The 25,141-nt window shown below is 36.5% G+C and overlaps 1 protein-coding gene across 5 annotated transcripts in view; it reads left to right on the forward strand.

The window, feature by feature from the left end:
- Positions 1-11,940: 11,940 nt before the first annotated feature.
- filip1b (filamin A interacting protein 1b) overlaps positions 11,941-25,141 on the forward strand; it is a 36,465-nt gene continuing 23,264 nt past the window's right edge. For 3 of the 5 annotated variants that reach the window (XM_083562440.1, XM_083562438.1, XM_083562439.1), the window contains exon 1: positions 11,941-12,421. The gene's annotated coding sequence lies outside the window, so the exon portion shown is untranslated. The remainder of the gene's footprint in view (positions 12,422-25,141) is intronic. The other 2 variants (XM_083562441.1, XM_083562437.1) reach the window with 1 other exon arrangement.

The raw sequence follows: 25,141 nt of genomic DNA on the forward strand, positions 1-25,141 counted from the left end.
AGACATGAAGCTGCTCCTTGTTTTTTCAAAAGTTTGTCCAAATTGCCTGGTGTCAAATTCACTTATATTCTTTACTTTTCATTTCAATTCACATTTTTTCAGCTTAAAAATCAAGCAAAAAATGTTGTATTAAACGTTAAATTTGAAATGAAGATTTGTATCGATAACATTTTCCCTTGTTTCCATTTTTTTGCTCTGCTGATATTTGACAGGGCAGGCCACATCAGAGGTCACCACGGGCCAACTTTTTCCTGCGAGCCCTAGTTTCGGCAGTTCTTGTGTACACCAATTATGTACTTAGGTAAAAATACAAATCTTCTACTTTTTCTTCTTCTTCTTCTTCTTCTTCTTCTTCTTCTTCTTCTTCTTCTTCTTTTTTCGGCTGCTCCCATTAGGGGTCACCACAGCGGATCATCCGTCTCCATACCCCCCTGTCCTCTACATCTGCATCTTTCAACCCAACTACCTGCATGTCTTCCCTCATCACATCCATACCAAGGAGACCAAGACAAAGGAGGAGGTTCTCCTTGGTCTTCCTCTTTTCCTCCTTCCTGGTGGCTCCATCCTCAGCATTCTCCTACTGATATACCCCATGTCCCTCCTCTGCACATGTCCAAACCATCTCAATCTCGCCTCCCTCACCTTGTCACCAAAACGTCCTACATGCGCTGTTCCTCTAATAAACTAATTTCTAATACTGTCCATCCTCATCACTCCCAATGAAAACCTCAACATCTTCAGCTCTGCTACCTCCAGCTCCACCTCCTGTCTTTTACTCAATGTCACTGTCTCTAAACCAGACATCACGTCCTATAAACTTTCCCTTTCACTCTTGCAGATACGCTTCTATCACACAAGTAAAAATACAAATACCCTGCTTAAATATCACTCCAATTTATTTAAACATAACTCTTTTACATTTCTCTTTGTATAAATGTATAAAAGTAGTTTTTACCTAAGCAATAAAACTTTCCGGAAAAAAACTAGTCTAGAAACTAAAAATGTGCCTATGTTCATACACTATGGAGCTGGCAAAATTAATCCATGCATTAAATAAATGTCGGCAAACAGCAGAAACTGTAATCTTAAACTTTTCCCACATGTAAAAGTGTGATTATTTATTCAAATAGATGCTATTTAAAAAAAAAAAAAAAAAAAAAAGGAATTAAATAATTAAATAAATAAATTGAACTCTAAGAAAATACTTTAGAATATAGACAGAAGTTGGTGGACACTTGACCATAACAATAGTATGTGTGGTTTTGGAACATCCCATTTCACATTTAGTTCTCATTTAATAATAACCTCAACTCTTCTGGGAAGATGTTCCACTAGATTTAGGAGATTGTGGAGATTTGTTTTGATTTCATGACATTTATTCCTAGTTGACTTTACTACTGCAATTAATAAGTGTGTGTGTGTGTGTGTGTGTGTGTGTATATATATATATATATATATATATATATATATATATATATATATATATATATATATATATATATATATATATATAAAACTTACACATTTATTGTCATAGCTATAATGATGAGCATCACAATTTAATAAAATCTCTCTCTCTCTCTCTCTCTCTCTCTCTCTCTCTCTCTCACACACACACACACACACACACACACACACACACACACACACACACACACACACACACACAACACACACACACACACACACACACACACACACATTTATATATACATGGCTTTCGGTGACTTTCAGGGCTTATTTCCAGCGTTGCTTAAAGTACACAAACTATGTACGTGAGTAAAAGAGATGCAGTAGGTAAAATATCACTCCAGTAAAAGTGCTCCCTTTAAACCTTCATTTAAGTTAAAGTACAAAAGTATTTGCATTAAAATATACTGAAGTATCCAATGTACTATGATACAGATACAAGAAAAAAACCTACTGTCCACCCCTGGTTATTTAAAAAAAGATTACACTGGCGCCATCTAGTGAGCAGATCCAAACATTTCCTCTGGAAAAGGAGCACAGATATGCGTACTTACAAAATAATTTCAATAAATTGAGATGATTTTGGAACAATAAAATCTGCTCTGTTAAAACATTAATATAACTTTCAACAATAATTCATTTCATTATGTTTGGACAAAGAAGCGTTGCATGCATGATTCCAAAAGCATGATATCCACAGTAAGGAATAAAGGTGGGAGTATTATAATATGAAGCTGTTTCTCTGCAAATGCTAGTGATACATGGACTGGACAATGCACCATGACATATTAGAGAAGAGAGAATCTCAGCAACCAAGAAACTCAAACTAAGCAGAATTAATACAGTATGTGCCCTGAAACATACCTCCGATGTAGCTCAAACCCTGGCATGCCCGAGAAAATATCCTGATTCAAATACCATTTACAATTTATTTGTGAAATAGTGAAATAGTGAGTCCATCAGCTTCAGTGGTGTGAAGTATCTAAGAAAAAGTCCTTTGTTATTGTACTTTGGTATTAGTACGTTTTTACTCCAATATAATTTAATTTACAATGACCATTACCAATTACATTTTGAATGGCAGCCTTATCTGCCACAGCTGTTTTATTCTGCAGAAGAGTTGATCGCCATCACCATTTTATTGAATGCTAATGAATCTTCTACTTTGTGACATGATATTTCATTTGTTCTTTGAAGATTGACCCTTTTTGAAAGTTTGCTTTACTATTTTGTCTGTTTTTTTTCACTAACATGTTTGATCTTTGTTTTATTCTGGCATGTTAAAGAAGCTGTTGTGTTGCTCTTGGGTAATGCAGTGTCGAGGTGTACAGTTTGATCTGTATTTTAGAAATAAACTTCACAAATCAACTATTTTTGGCTTTGTTCAATAAGAGTCAAATACTCAACTACTGTTCAAATCAGAAACTCTAAGACTTTTGCTCGTCATATTGGAATTGGTGACTTTTAACAGACTAATGGAATAGGTTTTGCAGAAAGTTATGTATACTTTTACTCAAGTAGGATTTTCTGGTTCTCTTTAAACCTCTGATCAGAGGAACCTTAATAACCTTGTGGAACTAAAGATGATTTGTCATGGGGACATTTTTCAACAGGCTTCTTTTCCTTTCTTTTACACATTTTGCTTCTTAATGAACATTTTTGGTTCATATTTAAAAGTATAAAGTCAACAAACAATGTGTGTGTTATCATAAGTGTATATATATTCACTGAATCTGCATTTGTATACAAAAACAATAGTGTCTGAATACTTTCCTCTGAGTTTCAACATTTTATTTTATTGAATTTTTTATCTCTGCTGACAAAAACACATTCTTCATCACGCTCATGCATTACGCACAATCACACGTTACACACTGCGGTTCCCATCGGCTCTGTGTGAATCGAGTCTCTGTGCCTCTCAGCGTGTCTTCTGAATATGAGCTCTGTTCTGCAAGTTATACTCATCTACATGTACATACCTTCAGCTCAATGTAATTAAGTGACAGTTATAACGATATGCTGGGATTCCAGGAATGTCTGACACACACACACACACACACACACACACACACACACACACACACACACACACACACACACACACACACACACACACACACACACGCACACAGTGTTTCAGTCTATCAGCAGTAAATATTGTGGAATGTTATCATGTCTTGTGCATGTCATAAATTTGTTTGTTTTGCCTTTAGGAAGGTTGTGTTTGGGTGTGTGACACAATGTACAGCCATTGTTGGTGACAATGGGGCAACAGTCCTATTAAAGCTACTACAATTACTGTACAAATCCATATAACGGCAGGAAACACTCAGTTACGTAAAGAGAAAAGACATCATCATTACTTTAAGAAATAAAGGTCAGTCAAGCTGAAAAAATCTCAGGAACTTTAGATGTATTCCCCAATTGCAGTCAACAAAATGATCAAACGATATGATGAAACAGGCAGTACCTCAAGAGCTACCTCTGCTGTAAACAATACGTATTAGAATTACCAGCTTCAGGAACCGCAGAATTTACAAAAATGCTTCTTGGAGTTCAAGTGACAGACATATTTCAACACTATTGAGTTAGGCCTTTAAGGCCAAATTGTGGCAAAGAAAGCCTTACTTCGGAAGAACAACAAGCAAAACACAAGGACATTAGATCAGTGGACAACTGTCCTATGGTCTAAACAGTCCAAATTTTAGATTTTTGGTTCTAACCACTGTGTCTTTGTTAGACGTAGAGAGGGTGAATATACAGTGGGTACGGAAAGTATTCAGACCCCCTTAAATTTTTCACTCTTTTTTATTTTGCAGCCATTTGCTAAAATCATTTAAGTTCATTTCTTTTCCTCATTAATGTACACATAGCACCCCATACTGACAGAAAAACACAGAATTGTTGACACTGTTGCAGATTTATTAAAAAAGAAAAACTGAAATATCACATGGTCCTAAGTATTCAGACCCTTTGCTCAGTATTTAGTAGAAGCCCACTTTTGATCTAATACAGCCAGGAGTCTTTTTGGGAAAGATGCAACAAGTCTTTCACACCTGGATTTGGGGATCCTCTGCCATTCCTCCTTGCAGATCCTCTCCAGTTCTGTCAGGTTGGACGGTAAACGTTGGTGGACAGCTATTTTTAGGTCTCTCCAGAGATGCTCAATTGGGTTTAAGTCAGGGCTCTGGCTGGGCTATTCAAGAACAGTCACGGAGTTGTTGTGAAGCCACTCCTTCGTTATTTTAGCTGTGTGCTTAGGGTCATTGTCTTGTTGGAAGGTAAACCTTTAGCCCAGTCTGAGGTCCAAAGCACTCTGGAGAAGGTTTTCGTCCAGGATATCCCTGTCCTTGGCCGCATTCATCTTTCCCTTGATTGCAACCAGTCGTCCTGTCCCTGAAGCTGAAAAACACCCACACAGCATGATGCTGCCACCACCATGCTTCACTGTTGAGACTGTATTGGACAAGGGATGAGCAGTGCCTGGTTTTCTCCACACATACCGCTTAGAATTAAGGCCAAAAAGTTCTATCTTGGTCTCATCAGACCAGAGAATCTTATTTCTCACCATCTTGGAGAACTCCATGCGGGTTTTCATGTGTCCTGCACTGAGGAGAGGCTTCCGTCGGGCCACTCTGCTATAAAGCCCCACTGGTGAAGGGCTGCAGTGATGGTTGACTTTCTAAAACTTTCTCCCATCTCCCGACTGCATCTCTGGAGCTCAGCCACAGTGATCGTTGGGTTCTTCTTTACCTCTCTCACCAAGGCTCTTCTCCCCCGATAGCTCAGTTTGGCCGGACGGCCAGCTCTAGGAAGGGTTCTGGTCGTCCCAAACGTCTTCCATTTAAGGATTACGGAGGCCACTGTGCTCTTAGGAACCTTTAGTGCTGCAGAAATTTTTTTGGAACCTTGGCCAGATCTGTGCCTTGCCACAATTCTGTCTCTGAGCTCTTCAGGCAGTTCCTTTGACCTTGATGATTCTCATTTGCTCTGACATGCATTGTGATCTGTAAGGTCTTATATAAACAGGTGTGTGGCTTACCTAATCAAGTCGAATCAGTATAATCAAAAATTTCTGGACTCAAATGAAGGTGTAGAACCATCTCAAGGATGATCAGAAGAAATGGAGAGCACCTGAGTTAAATATTTGAGTGTCACAGCAAAGGGTCTGAATACTTAGGACCATGTGATATTTCAGTTTTTCTTTTTTAATAAATCTGCAAAAAGGTCAACAATTCTGTGTTTTTCTGTCAGTATGGGGAGCTGTGTGTACATTCATGAGGAAAAGAAATGAACTTAAATGATTTTAGCAAATGGCTGCAATATAACAAAAAGTGAAAAATTTAAGGGGGTCTGAATACTTTCCGTACCCACTGTACATGGAAATGCGTGGTTCCCACAGTAAAGCATGGAAAATGAGGTGTGATGGTGTGGGGGTGCTTTACTGTGACACTGTTAAAGATTTAGTCAAAATTGAGGACACACTTAATCAGCATGGCTACCACAGCATTTTGCAGTGATATGCCATCCCATTTGGTTTGCACTTCGTGCGACTATCATTTACTATCATGACTCCCAACACACCTCTAGGATATGTAAGAGCTATTTGTCCAAGAAAGTGATGGAGTGCCACTGTTAAATGACCTGCCCTCCACAATCACCTAATATAAATCCAATTGAGATGATTTGGGATAAGTTGAACTGGAGAGTGAAGAAAAAGCAGCCAACAAGCACTCACCACCTCTGGGAACGTATCAAGATTTTTGGAAAACCGTTAATTCAATATTAATACCTCACAAGGCTGACTGAGAGAATGCCAAGAATGTGCAGAGAGAAAAAAATTATTATATATATATATATAAGGTGTGATACTGTATATCTCTAAGTAAAAAATTGTGTCAGCCAAATTGTTCTTTAATGCTCTGACTCCAGTTTGATTTCCAGTTTCCCAGGCTTTGTGGATGTTTGATGTTGGAAGAATCCTTTCACTAATACTTCACAAAGGAACATAGACATCAGGCTGAAATGTTTTGATATAAATGCAAGCAGATGTTACAGTAGATTTATGCTGGAGGAGTTATAGAGATCTGAATTAAAGCTGCAGTGATGGGCCACAGGTGCACACCAACATTTTATTACATTTTCCCCCTTAAATAAAAACCGTGGTCAGTGTGTCTGAAGTGAACTGATGAACATAGAAGCTGCATATCAGAACATATTCTATTCTATAGTACCATGAAATAGTGTATTGAGATCTACAGTATGTATGCTTTATTTTAAACAAAAATGCATTGTTTCAGCACTATTGAACTATTAGCATTTTGAAAATACGTTATTATTAGGAACCATTAAAAGTATGAAACTGGTTTGTTATCAAATTGTGTTGTTCTGTGACTTGCTAATTTGAGGTTTTAAGCTTAAAGGAACAAATATTTAACATGTGACCTGAGCATGGAAAGATTATTATTTATACCTAATGTAGACTGCAAAATGATATCAGAGTGCTATTAATTCTCTCCTGGCAGCAGTGATGGATTAAGAAATCCTGGGACCCTGGGCAGCAACCCAAGACGGGCCCACCCTTCTCACACCACTACACATAAACCAAAGTAAGGAAAACTTATCACCCCACACTACCCTGCCTCATCATGAAACCCAACGCATGCTAAATAAAATGCACATATTACTATGTTACACATTTATTTTGAAGCCTCGATAGCAGCATCTTTCTTGCATTACTTCATACTTAATAAGTGACGGGGAGGCATTGTGTTTAAGGAAGGTTCAATATAAACGTTTTGTGAATAGATTTGTATTAAAGTCTTCATTATTACAGCAGCAGTTCATGGATACAAATCTATAGAATCCAGGGGAAACATAATCACTGAAGCAAGAAAGGGTTTTTTTAACCAGATAAAGACATCCAAAGCTTCAGATGGTGAGTCTTCATGTCTACTCTTACACGTACTGTATCATTACAGATCCATTTGAAAAGCACAATGGCATCTTTTACAATACAATAATTCAATTTTTCTTTTTATTACTCCAGATCCATGGGCCAAATCCTGAATGATCACCCAAGCCAAAATAGTCATGTTTTACAATTTTAGTGTATTAAATGCTTTCAATTTATGAGTTTGAACTTTTGGCTGAGATGGATTTCTGAAAAAGAAAAAAGGGAAAAAAAAAAACCCACAGGCAGACAGGCTCAGAATTTAATCACCTGACTCATTACAGCTCAGGACTTTTCCCTGAAATGAGTCTAAAGTTTTACAAAGGGTATGTCTGAGGATGATGTCATCAGGAATGATCAGCCTGGAATAAAGCAAGTACTGTCAGCTGCTATACCATCCATAATGCTTTTGCACCGCTGACAATGATCACTGATGCAGTAGTGTTTTAAAGTGTTTATGTCAAAGTGACATACCACCGAGTCAAATGGCGCAAAAATACATTACTGTCATTGCAGTCACATTTTCAAAAATATGAAAATCTTACAAGCATATATGTGAAATGTTCTTTCTTCTGAGAGAATATAAAAAAAATCGATATCACAATTATTTGTAGAAATCTCAACAGAAACATGTCTGCCATTACAAGGCCATGGCATTTTCAAATATTGCTACTATACTATTAAATAAGTTAGAATTAAAATAGTGACTTTACTCAAAAATGAAAGGGAACAGACACAAGTATGTCTCCATACCAGCAGTTAGTTACAAAATTAGTTATTATAATGCTGAAGCCCATTGCAATAAACCTTTATAAATATGTATATAGTTTTACGGCAGATGGAAGAGAGAACGTTTCATGTATTCAAATAGACAAAGGAAGAATATTTTCTGCTTTGTAACAGGCAAAATATTCATGACACTGCTGGCCAGATGCATTTTTTTTTTCCCAGTTCCAGCATTTGCTTAATGCACCACAGTCTTCACTGTCGTCATCTTAGGGAACTTTTGGTTAGCTATATAGTGCATTACTGAGAATCTCATGTTGCGGGGTTACATTTTGTCATTCCTCTAAGGCCTTTAAAATCATATCATTTCACAAGTAAATTTTTGTTATTCATCCCATTTACTAATATGAAAGTATTATTAATAGTATATACAAAACCCACCTATAGTTTTGGTTGGATTTTTTCATTATGGTACATACTGTCATAGACATACCAAACCATTTGGATTCTAAAGTGCAAACTGTTTAAAAAGATCCATATTGGTAGAGAAAAAGTGCCCCCATGCCCCACCATGAAGACCCAACACATGTTAAATAAAATGCATATATTACCATGTTACACATTTATTTTGAGCAGCCACAGTGCTACATAGCAAATTGTCTTTGGGTAGCTGGCTTCTTTCTTGCATTGCTTCCTCCTTAATAAGTAAATAAGAGTCATTGCTTTCAAAAAAAGATTCAGTGTATTGTGAATAGATTTGTATTAACGTCTTTGTGACTACAGCAGCAGTTCATGGCTACAAATCTATATTATCCAGGGGAAACGAACAGGCAAACACAGCACGGTAAAAAAAACTGAAACTCAAATGTTCGATGAGCTTCATGTATGGTAAAGGAAACAAAAACATTTGCAAATGTATTATCTGTTCTTTTGTGTAATGTGTAGTTGGATTAGACAATGAGCCCTTACTGTAGTCTATCCACTTTTTATTGGCAAAAATATCAAGACACCTGTCCTTCACACCCATACTATGTATTCTTTTCCTAAACTGTTGCCAGAAAAGTATATCCTAAAATGAAATGCACAAAATTACGTCTACATTTTTTGTACACTGTAGCATTTTTCTTCACTGGAACTGAGAATCTCAAACTTATTCCACTATCACAATGATCTGTGCACAAAACAAGCCCCTTGAAACATAGTTTGCAAAAGTTAGTGTAGAGGAATTGACATGGTCTTTACAGAACCCTGACTGCAACCCCACTGAACACCTTTCGGATGAACTGGAACACCAGCTGCACTCCTAAGCATCATTGGATGACCTCACTAATATTCATGTAGTTGAATAATAGCCAAGATTTACTGTAAATCCTTCTCAGAAGAGTGGGGGTTATTATGACAACATGGGGGGAATAAATCTCAAATGTGATGTTCAAAATGGGGGTGTTAGTAAGGGTGTTAAAGGAGTTATTTGTCCACAAACGTTTGGCCGTACAGTGTACTTTTAGCTTCCCCTCTAATGCAATTCAATTTGTTCTTGTTCATTACACCAGCGATTGCATTTCACAGGCACCTTCTCAGTCGCTGTTGATTTCTTTGCAACAAACCATCTGATTATAGATTTTATATTTGAACAGCTAATGGGGGTTTAGTACCGCTCACCCATTTATATCAACCGGCTCTGCATTACAGGAAGGTGGTAAGGAAAAACATCATAAAAAGCTTGTGAAGTGGCAATGGGATATACAGAAAGTCTAATGTTGGTTAATGAGGAACAGGCTTACCGAGGTAGAATGATAATGATTGGAAGTGATGTAAAGATTGGGCTGGAGTGTTGGAGGATACAGGAGCAGCAGTTGATCCAGTGTGACTCATTATTTAGTTAATTTTATGTTCTTTTTAAATAAATATAACCTTGGCAAACATGATATTAAACACAGAATTTATTGGACATAAACGCTGTATACAGTATATCTCTTCTTTTCTGACATTACAGAGCTGTGTGGGTTCAGTGTGAGGCTGGATCACTTTTTTCCTCAAAGCATGCCATATACTAAATGCAGTTTGGAGGTAAAATCCTGTGTTGGAAATGTTTTGTGTGATCATTTATAAGATTTTATGAATTGAAATAAGTTGCTCTCACAAAAGTGAAAATGAGATAAAACTGCTTAAATTGATAAACTGGCTCCTTACACATCACTTTTGTAGACCAAAGCATGGTATATGAAAACATTTCCATAGCATGTTTCCATAAAGAATAACAGTCCTAGTATATTGTTGGTGGGGAAAAATATATTTGTTGTTTTTTTTTTTTTTTTTGGCCACCTCACATATGTTTACATTTTATCTAAAATGAGCCAAATGGAAAAGACATGCAATCTGCACCAATGCTAACAATGCTAATTTGGTCATTATTTTGAATTTTTTACCTTTATGACCTCTTTAATGCCTGATGCATTTAATGCCTCTAGCACCTCATTAACAATCCGTGTACGCAAACACACATTCAGTGACCTCATTGAGGGTAACCTGAGGTGTGTTGGTGTGAATGTTTGAAGTCCTGCCAGATAAGTCACACTTCAGTGAGGGTGTTGTAAAAGTTGCTTGCTGCATCTTTATAGGCCGTGTAAAGCTCTGTATGATGATGGACGTTATCATGGCATGGGATCTCTTAGTGGAAAAAATGTGGTGTGAGATCATCTTCATTTTTTTGTAGTAATGGATTTTACAGATTAAACACTGGTACAAAATTATAAACTGGGGCAAATAGAGTGATGAATATACAGTGACCTATTTGGTTCACATGGGATTTGGTGAGGTTATAGATCCTGCGGGACTGATTCTTTTTTGGGTTGAAAAAAAAGATAATTATACATAAAAGACATATAATCCCTGGTGTTACGTGTCATGAATGACCTATGGGGCTGTTTTTACCAAAAAAGACCTTATTGAGAACCATGTAAGTATTAATTCAGTTTGGTAATAACGCTCTTAACGATGGACATTGCCACACAGCAGCTTTACAGAAATCCGATTTAAGAAATGAGACAGGTGTGAAGGTGGCAATAAAAACATTCTGGTGAATGCTTTGATAGAATATTAATAATTAAAATTTGGCTAAATTAAAACACTGGCTGTGTTTTTTGTTCTGTTTTGAAATGGTTAAGGTGATCAAGGATATCATATTATAGTCACTTAATTTTTGTTAAAAAATAGTGAGAAACATGAATATGACCTGTCAAATATTAGTGATATTGTATTCATTTCTTTTTTAACTATAATACATTTTGTTTTCCCATTTAAAAGCTCTGACCTGTTCTGACCTGGATGCTTCTTTTGGATGGTCCAAATGTCCTTAGTATAAAAAAAACAAACAAACATGGCTTTCATCTCTTAATTGAGTTTGATTCTGTATATTTAACATAACCCCAACACACAGTTTTGATCATTTAACATAAAGGAGGCTATACTATAGCACAAGATGATCTATGTTTGTCTTAAACATGTTAAATAAAGCCTGGCACTGTACATTTAATGTGAACACAGCCCTGGTTTTGGGATAAACTTGTGCCAGTGTTTACCAGGTCCATTTCAGGGGGTATAATATGGCATAGCTGGAATGATCTCTGTATTTATGGGGGAGTCTGAGAGCTCAGCTGTCAGCTGGGCCTGGAAAGCTCGGCCGCAATCTGCTCAGCTGCTAACAGCAATGAGTGAATGAGAACACAGGTTAAATATAGACACAGATTTGGTCCATACACTTCGTCCACCACTTTAATTTCACTCTGTGGAACAAAAAGGAGGAGTGGGAATCTACCTACAGTCTGCTTGGCTCTCTCTGACTTTGCTTACTTGGAGCTCTGAGCTTAAATTTTTAAGTTCTGGTGGTGATAGAGAATATCTGACCACCTCCTTTCTCTGATTGGCCACTCTCTCTCTCTCTCTCTCTCTCTCTCTCTCTCTCTCTCTCTCTCTCTCTCGCTCTCTCTCTCTCTCCCTCTCTCTCTCTCTCTCTCGACACACTCCCCTTTCTCTCTCGTCTCCTTCTAAGCATGTCAGAGTGTCTCTGCTGGCTCTCAGAGTTTGAGAGAGGACAAAACACAGACAGGGAGTTAGAGGGAGGAAAGAGGGACGGAAAGAGATCTCTTTCACATGGTGTGTCATTCTGGGCTGTTCAACTGAAGCAGAAGTCAGAGAAAGGACTGACATTTATTTTTGAGGATTTCTTTTAGATTTCTGTAAGCACTCATCCTTAAGGACCATTGTTGAAAGGTAGGGCACTGCTCTCATTTCTCTGGTGTTGGTTTGTGTCTGATATTCAACCCAAGTATAAGGAAGTGTCATGTGTCATGTGAAGTGTCATAAAACTGAGCAAAAACCTTGTGGGGAAAATGATTACTAAACATTTTCACTTTTGCAACAGTGCCTTTCCCACATCCAGTGGGAATACATGTCTTTGACATGTCTGCACAGATTCAGCATTTTAATCTTTCTTCTTTCCCTTGTTCATTATTGATTTATGTCTATGGGAATGATAATCACCAAAACTGTAACATGTGTGCATTGACTCATTGCTGTACAACTCATGCGAGTTATGCGCAGAGTCCAACATTTGAGGAAAAGCAATCATTCAAAACTTTCTGGCTGCAATTCGAAGTTTCAGCAGTCTCTGCTCAGGAAGTGCTTGCATACGTTGCCTTAATGGATTACATCTCGGAGAGCTCAGCATCACACCCAGGAGAGTAAAGTGAGAGGTATGCTGTCAGCCTTGACAAGGAAATGATACAGTGACAATGTTATAAGTCAGACTCAAACACTGCCCACAGCACTACAATCTCCTTGGAGATGTTTAAACAATTCAATTTGTAACGCATAGGAGCCGAACACAATAATGTCCCCAAATAGAGACAATTAGCGTATACTTTAAAAATTTATTTTATGTAATGTTTTTTTATTCAATATGTAACCCGTTAACCACATCAAGTCATTTGATAACATGCTGTATAATGTTCAGTAAAAATAAACAAAACCAAGCTTTAGTATTTATCAAAACACGACTGTTATGGGGGCAGCCATCTTGGACAATCAAATTTTCCAAGGTGCACTTGCAATGGAAAGCTTGAGGTTGTAGTGGTGGTTTTTATATATATATATATATATATATATATATATATATATATATATATATATATATATATATATATATATATATATATATATATATTCACATTTAAGACATTTGGCAGAGGACCTTATACATAGCAACTTACAATAATCTCATTTATATAACTGAGTAGTTGAGATGTTAATGCCCAGCAGTGGCAGTTTTTTGGGGGGCAAGGATTTGAACTCATGACCTTCTGAGCAGAAGTCCACCATTTTAACCAGTGAGCTAACAGCCCCACTAACAATTGTGAATGAATATAGACATTCTTTGCTATGTTAACACTTATTGCATCTTTACAACCATGCTTTATTTATTTTGAGTGAGATTTAAGTGCTTTTTTGTAGAGAAAAGGTTTTAAGGGAGATAGATGTACCTACATTAGCCACTTTCCATGCAACATTCAAGCAGCATATTCTTTATGCTGACTGACTAAATTTTCTTTAAATAGTTTTTGAATTTCCTTCAATGCTTAGCTTCTTAATGGGTTACAGGTAGGCAAAGTCTGCTCTTCAAGTCTGTATAAAAAAATGCCTTAAATAACTACATTCCATTAGGTTAAGCTACAGGCCATTGAAAAGTGTGTTTTTCACTTTGCTTTCACAAGCTATATGCCCAGGATACACAATAACAGCTAGCTCCCTAGTGGACTTAGAAATCCACATATTTCTGCTCTTAATATAAATATTCTGGACTACATAGGGTTCTCAGATTTCCATGCAATTCACTCTATATTTCATGTTGGCAAAGTTCACTTTTTTTTAATTAATCAACTATGTCATTTGGTATGTTGAATATACAATGCCTTATATTTTAGTTGGTCTGCACTTCACATGGTTGCAGAAAGCATTACAAGTTATTACTGTACACTCCTGATGTAATTTCTTTGACAAAATGAAATAAATTAAATCCTAACAATTTACTGTCTTTCCCTACAAAACCACATAGGCCTGTTGATTGTTGTTTATTTAAATTTTTTTTACAGATGTATCCTAATTACCTCTTTCACCCTCAGGAATGACTAACACCATGATTTCTTTTAAAACGGTAGCCAGAGCCGGCGTCACAGCTGAGAGTTAAGCGATAAGCGGCTCGGCCCATGAGATCAGCAGCCTAATTCTGCTTGGCCGTGTCACTGAGGGAGAAAAACAACAGCACAAAAACTGCCTGGCTCATAGCAACATAACAGGCAGGACAGAGTTATATTGGTTTAGAGTTTTTCCCAAATTAATTCTATAATGTGTTACAGTAGAGATTTGTGAGGACAAACATTCTGCTGTATATTTTATCTCTGAGTTTTAGTCATTTTTATGCATAAATTGTATATATATGACAAGCTTAAATCTTAAGTAAAGCGTTGGACAATGGCTGATTGACTGCATTTGCACGAAAAGATACATCTATAACTACAATTAATCTGTTAAAGAAAATCCTAAAATCACAGTAAACAGTATGCATATAGACCTTGCAATCCCATCAGTCTTTTTTCAGTGTGTGTGCGGTTGCTTCTTAAAATGTTAGCAATGAAGCAAACATTTTTTCTTTTTTTTTTTAAGCAAAAAAAAATATCTTGGTCACCATAACACACACACACACACACACACACACACACACACACACACACACACACACACACACACACACACACACGCACACACACACACACACACACACAAACACACACACAATGAAGATGCATTTAGACAAAAAAACTGATGTCACGATGACCTCTTTTTTACAATTTGTCCTTCCAAACATTTCTAAATTATCCCAGAAAGGCATCATGGGAATGCTGTAATATCTGTTTTTCTGTCAGAGGCTTCGACTATCCATGAGATATTTGGAGAAATTTACTCTGAATGTAACCCTTGAGAGCAGTGGAAGATAATTCCAAAAAGCCGACAGAAGTAGTGGAGACACTGGACATAGTCGGCATTTGTTCTCCTTCTTTCTTGCTCTTTTTCTCCTCCCCTCACTCTTTTTCTGCTCTCTCTGCATTTACTTTATGAGGGAAGTGATCTCATTTCCATCCCAGCAGAAAGGCATTTGAGACCAGCCTGCTTGAAGAGTACATCTGGCCAGTGATGTCACTCCTCTGGACACGGATGGTTCTGTCTGTTGAGATAAACCCCCCAACTTATCACTCGCATTTACTCATTGATCACATTCACTCAACTCCATAACTCATTCCCCTCCCTTTTACATTTCGCTTATTCCAGGCCATTAGAAATGAAACATGAACCAATTTCTTATACAACTATCCATGTTACTCGCTTGGTCTGTAATGAAGTACAGTAACTCCGGAGCCTTTTTCCAACTCAGGCCTGCATTTATGACCTCTATTTTTATACCCGCTCTGGAGTTATGGCCCTTCATCCACTGTAGGTGACCTGTAATAGGGTCACGTTCATGTGGAGGACAGCTCTTACGTTATGCTATACTTTTGGGTTTTTCCTTAAACTTCTAACACCTTAGATCTTGAGATGATTTATGACTTCATATTACATATGTACACAATTTATGACAATTATGTGCAAACAACTTGCACATACAACCTGTAGATACATGTGAACAGAAACGTCTGATGTTTTAAGTAGCTGTATTTTTGCTAGCAGTAGTTTTAAATTCATCTAAACTAATTAATATTCAAGGAATGCGTAGCATTTTTTAACCCAAACTCCATCTACATTATCTACACCATATGTATTAACACAGACAACTGCTTTTACACACATCCCTGTTCTGAGAAAACAATGGCAAGCAATTTTAGTCCAAATCTGAAGTCTAGGGGCAGATGCTTTCATGATTTCATCAATCAAATTTAACTTTAAATTAAGCTATAAATCTGTAATATTGACTTATTACTAAATAAAGCAAAACTCTTTTAGAGGAAAGAATTTGTGGTTATGCGTCACCAATGTATTTGTGTGGATCTGGTTGCAGATGGAGACCACAAAACCTACAGAGTAAAGTATAAGAACAGCATTGCTAAGATTTCCTCTCAAGTCCAACTCATCCTAAGACCTTTACTGTTATAGTGTAACGTATTGATGAACTTCAACAACTGCCCCTAAACTTCCTTTGAGTTTTATGTAAGCATTATATTATTTGTTTGGTTTTTTTCTAAGCCCATGAAAAGGATTTCTGTCAGTAATAAACACACAAACCCTAGTTGAGTTTAGGTAGAAAAACTGTTAAATTCCTTTTGCATTCCAGACATCAAACCATATGTCATATGAGATCCAATGATGTCTCTCATGTCATGCTGATCCTAAAGATAAATGCTAAGCGACGAAAGCACTGAGCAGATGGCTGGGAAGTAATTAGGCTTACTCTAGATTTATGATCTAGACAATGTAACTTGGACTCACCCATGATGTTTTAGGCTCAGAGTGCCAGCTGTGTGTGTGTGTGTGTGTGTGTGTGTGTGTGTGTGTGTGTGTGTGTGTGTGTGTGTGTGTGTGTGTGTTGTGTGTGTTCGTGTGTGTGTGTGTGTGTGTGTGTGTGTGTGTGTGTGTGTGTGTGTGTGTCCGTGTGTCCGTGTGTGTCCTATTTATTAATAGCAGTCGAAATTGGAAAGCATCACACAAGTGGTGTGAAGTGTGAAACAAGTTGATGAAATTGAATGAAATTTGAGACAGTCCAAAAAGAGAGTGAAGTACAATTATCAGAATCTAAAAGTGTAACAGAGAAAAATAAAACCAGAAAATAACTTACCTCAGAAATTATGCTTTTAGCAATCAGGTTTATTCCTATTACATTTATTAAGACAGAGATTATACCAGAGTGCTGTTGAATTCTCAATTTTGATTAGTCAGATCTGACTCTCACTGCAAGTCATGGCTGTGTATTTATTCACCCATTTATAGTTTTGCATATTTTTATGCTACCAACATATACAAGGACTTGTGTAAACGTTTAATAGTGGAATTTTCTGTGTGTCATTTTTGAATGAGTCTCCAATGTAAGCACTTGTAACTGGCTGAGGTAAAGCTGTAATTTTTTTTTTTTTGGGAGAGGATAGAGGACTCATTCTGGTAAGAGTTTCTTTTTACCAATTCTCAGTTCTCACCAATGCTTTGTTTTGTTAATTCTTAAATTTATTTATTTTATTTTTTTTTACAAATGTAGTTGTCTAGTTATAGCACATTTAGTATACATCTAACCTCCAGTGTGCATTCCTGAGTTTAATTGTGTAGTTATTATTTTTCAACTCAACATAATGCTATAACATACACTTGTAAATGAGGAAAGTTTAGATTTTTTCCTTTTGCAATATGTATTTGTTAAAAAAAAAACCCAAATCATCTTATCTTTAATGGTAGTTTCTGAAAGAGGGCCCTTGAAATTCTCCAGGTTTTAGGGATTTGCTTAAGACACTGTAATCTAGTTCCATCTAGTTGAGAAATGCTTTGGAGATAAACATTAGGTGTCCTCGATTTTTAGCAGCTTCAGTAATGCTGCATTTTTCTTTGGGCAAAAAAATAAGTTAGACAACATAATGACTCCTGACCTTGTGGGGATCCACTGGTCTACATAACAGACATATTCAGAGTTGCTAATTACCATAGCAAAATCAGGCATTCAGAAAATAAAGATTTACTTCAGTATAAAGATTTAGCATGTGCGCATAAGTTCTTTAAACCAAGCGCATGTAAACAGAATAAAGCAACAGAAACTTGAGGACATGTGAAGCTAAAAGGAGATACAACCTTGAAGTTCTCCCTAATGGTATCGGCTAACTGAGGAGCCTAATGCTAATTCAAAAGCTTCTCCGAAAAAGAAGATTATGGCTCTGTTCATGTTACTATCCCCTTATTTAGTCATTTTTACTGATCTAAATCCTATTCTCAGGAATTTTCCTACAGGAACAGAAAACGACGATAGTGGGGGTTGGAAAGACTCCAGCACCTGTCACAACCCTGTTTTATTGCTGCTAACTAGACACACTCCCAGCAGTTTAAGGGGGTGGAAATAGCAAGAATGTGTTAGTGTCTTTCTTCATTACTTGTTTGTGAGTCCTCTTTCACTGTGTCTTTCAAACAAGATAAGGAAAAGGAACCATAAGAGACTTGAGTTGATCTTGAAATTTAGAAGGGGGAAATGTGTTGTGCTAGCATGGAATGGAGCAGTCATAAAGAGAATATTTGCCCTGATCTAATTGGCTGCTCGGTGAAAGAGGGTGGCAGGTGGACATTTGCAAACAGGAGAAGCTAAAATACTGTGGCCTCGAGTCTGTTTATGTCCCACAGCAATTGCCTTAGCAATGCCTGGCTAGCAAGAGCCACTCTTTTGTGTTCCCAGTTTAGCCTGACTGCCATCCCAATGAGGATTTGTATGTCAGCACACCAAGGCAGAATCCATGGCTATATTTAAATGTTGTGTGCTTGTAGTGCGCACCCCAATACCGTAATAATTCAGGGAATTCATTAACAGGAGATGAGCAAACAGTCTGTAGTGCTAAGTATGCTAAGATCTCGACCTCTGGCCATCCAACATTGGCGACCGGAGTTAAAGCGATGTTTTGGCAAGTGTTGTTATGCAGATAAGTGATTAAGTAATACTGTTTGGTGTTTCCCAAGAGTACACTAGCAAAAATCTCCATAAATATCAACTTAAAGTAGCTGTAGATGACAACCAGGGCTTAGGAGAAACACTCTATTTTCTCTCACACTCCTTGTCCTTGCCTTTAATCATTATTGACCCATTACATAGAATCAATGTATCACAGACTATAAAATGGCATTCATGAGTCTTTTAACAACCGTCAACCAGGATGTGTCTTACCGCTAATCGTTTACAGAAAATTATAGATGTTAATGGTTATTGTTTACAAGTTAAAGTATCTCACAAAGCCTGGTTACATTGTGGAGAGAGAACTTTACACTTGTGAGAATTCCTGCCATTTACAAGTCTTTTTTTTTTTAATAACATTGTAAGAGATTTTTTTTTTTTGTTGAGGAATTATATATATAAAACTACCATAATGAGTGTCTCTATCTTTTGACCATTTTTTTGGTTCCCAAGTTGCATATCAGAAAAATGTCCCCTCTGTTCATCAAATGCGAGTATAAATATGATATAAAGTTTTGTTAGTCCATGCTCTCTAAGTCCCACTCTCTTCTGTATAGCAAATATCCTGGCTCTTTTAATTGTAAACTCCTCAAAATCGGTTACATTGGTTCATTTATGTACAGATCATCAGCAAGCAAATTTATCCAGAACTGGAAAAACTGGGCATGAAGTGGATATACACCCTGGAACACAAATGAGGGTTCACGTTGGTCCCAACATTTTAATATCAGTTGAGTTTAATATAGAAATGACATGACAATGCTAATTGAGTGAATTAAATGTGAGACATGTTTTTTAAATGTAATCCCACTGCCATAAATACATTTATATAATTTTAGACAGTAAAGCTCCGGCTGCCATTTGAGTTCCATAAATCACCACTGATCTAAAATGTGGAGGATTTGCAGCATTAATTTGCCATTGAGATCTTAGTCCTTTTTTATTTGCTCTTCCGAACCGTCTGAACAATGTTTTAAATCTGTATTTAATAGGAATATTATGGGAGAGAGTTAAAAAAAAATACTTTTTCACAATGGCCTTGAAGTAGTTATGAATGGCCTAATATACTTCTATACATAATAATAGGAAATAAAAGTTAAAATCTTCAGAGTGCAGGGTTTCTGTGTAAAAAGGTAATAAATGCAGCAATAGTAGTAGTATATCGCACCGTCTGTGAGTTTGTTCAATTATCTAGACCACACAAATGGTCAACTGAAATGCTGTTGTTTAAGAAAACATAACAGGTCATCACAGTTTTGAACTGTTGCTTATATAAACTTATGTGATACTCAGTCTTTGTGTAAACTCCACGCTGATGTATTACACCAAATTGAGGTTTGAAATGAAGGCAGCGCCCACAGGAGTGCTTGGCTGTTCCCCTATAATAACTATTAATAACGCAAACACTAAACGAGTTGTTAAAGATCCACTGAGTCACACGCTGGTTTCATCAGCATCCCACAAACGTGTGAGGCCCTGAACAAGCGTTTGTGTGAATTACATTTACCAGAAACAGTCATAAAACCAAATTGCCTCCTCCTCCTCCTCCTCCTCCTCCTCCTCCACCTCCTGCTCCACTAGGCCATCGTTATTCGCATAAGCAGAGATCTGGACATGCCGGGATGACAGCGCATACGAATTGCTTACTCATGATCGTAATAATGAGTCAATGATTTCCCAAAGGTGAACCTTGTTAATGGTTTAGCAAATTAACATGTTACACTGATCCATTAACGCCTGCGTTATTTTCAATATTGACAGCATCCTTTGCTTGTACACAATTGAACCACAGAACCAGAAACGCTCTCAAAATCCAAAAAAGGCATGGATCCGACCTCATGGAAATCATGAGTGCGCCTCGGTTTGATAATGGAAACAATGCGGTTTAACATGCAAGACCCACGTCATACAAGCAATGCCAGATCAGACCTCTTAACACTTAAGTGGCAGCAGAATGTGTTTGAAAGTCCTGATTAGATTAGATACACCCACTACCCTTGTATAATTTACTTTCATTAAAGATGCGGTTTGTAATTTTTTTTTAAACCTTTTCAAACACACCTTTAAAAATGTGGTTTGTAATAAAAACATGCAGACGTGAATCTCAGTATTCACTTCATGTCTGGCATCTGTTCACATTTTCCTAAAATCAGCTCAGACGGTAAATATAATTTAAAAACAAAGGTTTAGGCAGAAGGCAGTGCATTTTTATTTACCTCTGAGGAAATAAATGGCTGGTTAACTTAAACAACAACTAGAGATACTGTTACCACTTTGAGGCTGCTTATTTTCCTTCATTTGCACATCCAGAAATATTGGATTCCTCTCACACCCCAGCAACTCACCAACACTAACAATTTTATGCATAATTCAAGAAAGATGTTATAGATTTTAAACAATTAAGGTATATTTAATGTTAGGCAACATCTGTGAAACAGGTTCCTGTTACAATGTACAAGCTATATACAGTCAGACTTTTTCATACTGTCTCCTAAAAAAAAAAACAGGCTTGTCCTATGTGAAAGCAGGGAACCTCAAAGCCCCTTTAAATGCCTGTACTGACACTTGAAACATCTTACATTAAACTAAATCATGTCACCAGTTAAATGTTTAATGTTAACCATTAGTCTGTTTTAATATATGTTAGTATTGTGCTATTAGTTGCTGGGATTAAATATTAAGCAACACAACTATATTGTTTTGTTTATTACTAGTTTGGGTGTTTTTTTTTTTTACAACCAAATACGTGCTGGGAAAAGTAAGAAAATAAAGAAATGACCCAATGCAGTGATATTAGAAAATAATAGAGAATAAATAAAAGTGAGTCTGAAGGTAAATAAAAGTCTGAAAAGCACCAAATCATGATATTTCTGATATTGGGACAGCTGTTTATCAAACCAGGGCATGGTGTATGATTTGTTTCCTCATAACTCTTAAAAAATTAAGCTACAAATTGTTCATATGGTTACTTGAGCATTATCTCAGTTGTTTCTATAAAATTAAAAACCAAAAATAAATATCATGCACTATAATCAATAAGCCATTCTGGTTTTCAGAATAAAATAAAATGAAAGAGTGATTTATTTAAACACATTTCTTGATGGCAAGTCGGTAAAAATTAACATTAAACGTCACATAAAATTCAGATATAAATAACATGTATCATGTTTTGCAGTTTTTTCTGCATGATAACTATTCACATGGTTTTTGTTTGTGTTTTCTCAATATTTTCTTGTTTTTTTTTTCTAACCCAACATGATTACTGCGATGTTTACTCTGCGGTCACATGCAATTCCAGGCCATAATGTAGAAATACACTTAAATTAATGAGCACATGATGTAAGTGCACTTTGCACTATCTGTTTTTAAAACATTTTCCTTATCTGGAAATCTTTAAAAAATAACAGCAGATCTCTGGATAATAGGACAGAAAAAACAGTACTTTCTGGGATTTATTCAAGCATCTTGTAATAATTGGAAAATGAAAATGAATGCTTTTACTGTAGAGGTCCACCTGGTGTAAAAAGCACTCCCTGTCCCACTGAATACTGTTCAGGGTCCCTGTGTGAACATGAGCTCAACACCTCATCACCTCATCACATCCAGCCCCGGGGCATTAGTGCGTGGGAGCATGTTTCACCCGGAACACATATCTGCAGCTTAGAGACTATGAGATCAGGGTCAAGGGTCAAGTGTGACATCATCGGTGAGGTGCGGTAAATATGCTTTGGATCAAAAATCCTGACGTCATGCCTGATCTTACTGGGGATTACATAAAGCTCCATTTCGCTCTGGGAGGCGTTCTGTCTCTCACTTCTCTGTTTCCTTCCTTCCCTCCCTCTCTCTCTCTCTCTCTCTCTCTCTCTCTCTCTCTCTCTCTCTCTCTCTCTCTCTCTCTTTCTTTCTCTCTCTCTCTCTCTCTCTCTCTCTTTTAAACAGAGGGAAATCCCCCTCACAAATCACCGATGTCTGGGAACAGGGCTAATGTAGATTTACTGCAAAAACAAATGAGATGCAGGGTCAGCGCATGAGCTTCAGCTTTGTTTTTTTGGTCCAGATCCCGAACATGTGTACCTGGGATTCTGCTTCTAAAAGGCCAAACTAAGTTTAATAAGACAAGGCTGAGAACACATTTGTTTTTTTTTTGTTTTTTTCTGTACAAATATACCTTTGACACTGAAAATTACTTCAGATAAGGAAAGTACAAGTAACGGGAGCCAGATTTGGCGGGATGTATTTGCTGTTTGTCCAAAAACATGACATGATTCATGAATGGGGTCAAAACACAGGCAGACATTTTTTTTCCCCAAAAAAGGAAGAATTCTTATGTGTAATCCAAAAATGCAGGGAGAGGTCGAAAACAAAAAATGATTAGTTACACCTGGACTTTAAACTATCAAAAGCTATATAGGTATGTTTGCAGTATATGCTGTGACATTCAAGAATTACTGAAACACAAAGTAAGGTGAATAAACACAAAGGCTATATATTTTTTTATAATATTTCCCAAAACAGTAATACATGATAATTAATATGATAATTCCCATAGATATTTTAATTATTTTTAGAACATTCCACAACATTATAATAAAATAAAAAAATAAAGAAGGGATAAAAAAACAAAATGGAAAAAAGGTATGAGAGTAATGGAGCTAGAGAATAGTAGAATAAAAACAAAATTTTTTGTATAAGTATAAAGAATACAAACTGAATTGAATAAATGAAATCTCTAATGTAATAAAAATATATTTCCAATAAAAATTCATTATATTTAATTCCTGTATTTAGAGGTAGAAATGACAAATTACACTAAGAAAAAAAAAGTCCATCCAAAATGGCTGCCTTCACGACCTTACAGTATTCAGCTAACTTTTATCCTTCTACAATACAGAAACTATTACAGTTTCCTAGACCACACCAGCAAACACATTTCTTATGATCGCTGAAGCAACACTGAACTATTGTATATAGTTCGTTTCATTTGCTAGAACATTAGTCTTGTGGCTGCAGTGCAAAACTTAGAAAGCAAACACTGAACATGAAATATTTCTTGGCTGAGTGACATCAAATGAGGTCAGAGGAAAATTGTGCAAATCAAATTTCTTTTTTATGATATTCCTTTGACGATACAAAAATGTAACTAATTACACAGGCTACATGTGAAGAAATGAAACAGTTAATACAGCTCAGGAAGTGTGGTCAGGACAACAGCAAGGAAAACAGGAAGTAAAACAGGAGTGCAGGGGCCCTTAGTAGCAACATAGAAGATCTTTGTTTCAGTAACCTGATGAATTAGGAATTGTGCCAATTTATTACCTCATGTCAACAAGTGAGATCATCAGGCTGAATTGTCCTGCTCCTGATCTTTCATTACATGTAAGAGATCTTTCATTTGAGATGCCATCAGTGGATTTAGAGTGTCTGAGGTATGTGTGTACATCTTAATCTCCACCATGACTTAAAGACTGTTGCATTTGTGAGCAGCTCAAATTATCCACAATGTTAATTTCCTGGTGATGTCAGTCGGACCACCCAAGTGCTTTCGGTCTTTCTACATGAAGACCTGAGGTCATATCATGTTGTCATCAACTTTAAATAGAATTAAAAACATCAACATGGTTATTAAAGTTTGTTATTACTCAAGGTAGAGAGACATTTTTCTGCGTAATTTGTTGACAGATTATCGATTTAGTGCAAATGTTTTCATTACCTTTGAATTCTGGGTAAAATTGCATCAGGAATTTCCAAAGTTAATATGACGATGCTTTTCTACTGAATGTATTAAATACTATAGTAATTATTCTTAATTATAAAGCGTAAGTCTTTGTGACCCTTTTTCTTCAGTTCATTTATTTAAAATATGCACATAAACATGCTCATTAAATAATGACTTTTTTAAGTCACTTCAAAGACATGAAAAGTAATAGAACATTTGTACAGGCATTATATGACATAATTCAAAACAACAACGATAAATATAAAAATAGAACTTTTACATTGCTCTTAGCAAGAGAGGTTGAAAAAGAAATAGAACTGACCCCTTTAGTGGTTAACAGAAAACACAATGCAGCTAAATTAATCTATTATCAACCACAAAAGACATAATCACAGGCTGAAACAAAAAAAAAAAGACTGAAAAATATACAAGAGACGAAAATACATCTCTAGAAAAATCCACATCAAGCTATATTATTCACTCTTTTTTTTATTTAATGCATTTCCCCCTGTCAATTTTTTTTTTTATGTTTGTTTGG

The sequence above is a fragment of the Silurus aristotelis genome (assembly GCF_946808225.1).
Source record: "Silurus aristotelis genome assembly, chromosome: 15".
Classification (NCBI taxonomy): Eukaryota; Metazoa; Chordata; class Actinopteri; order Siluriformes; family Siluridae; genus Silurus; species Silurus aristotelis.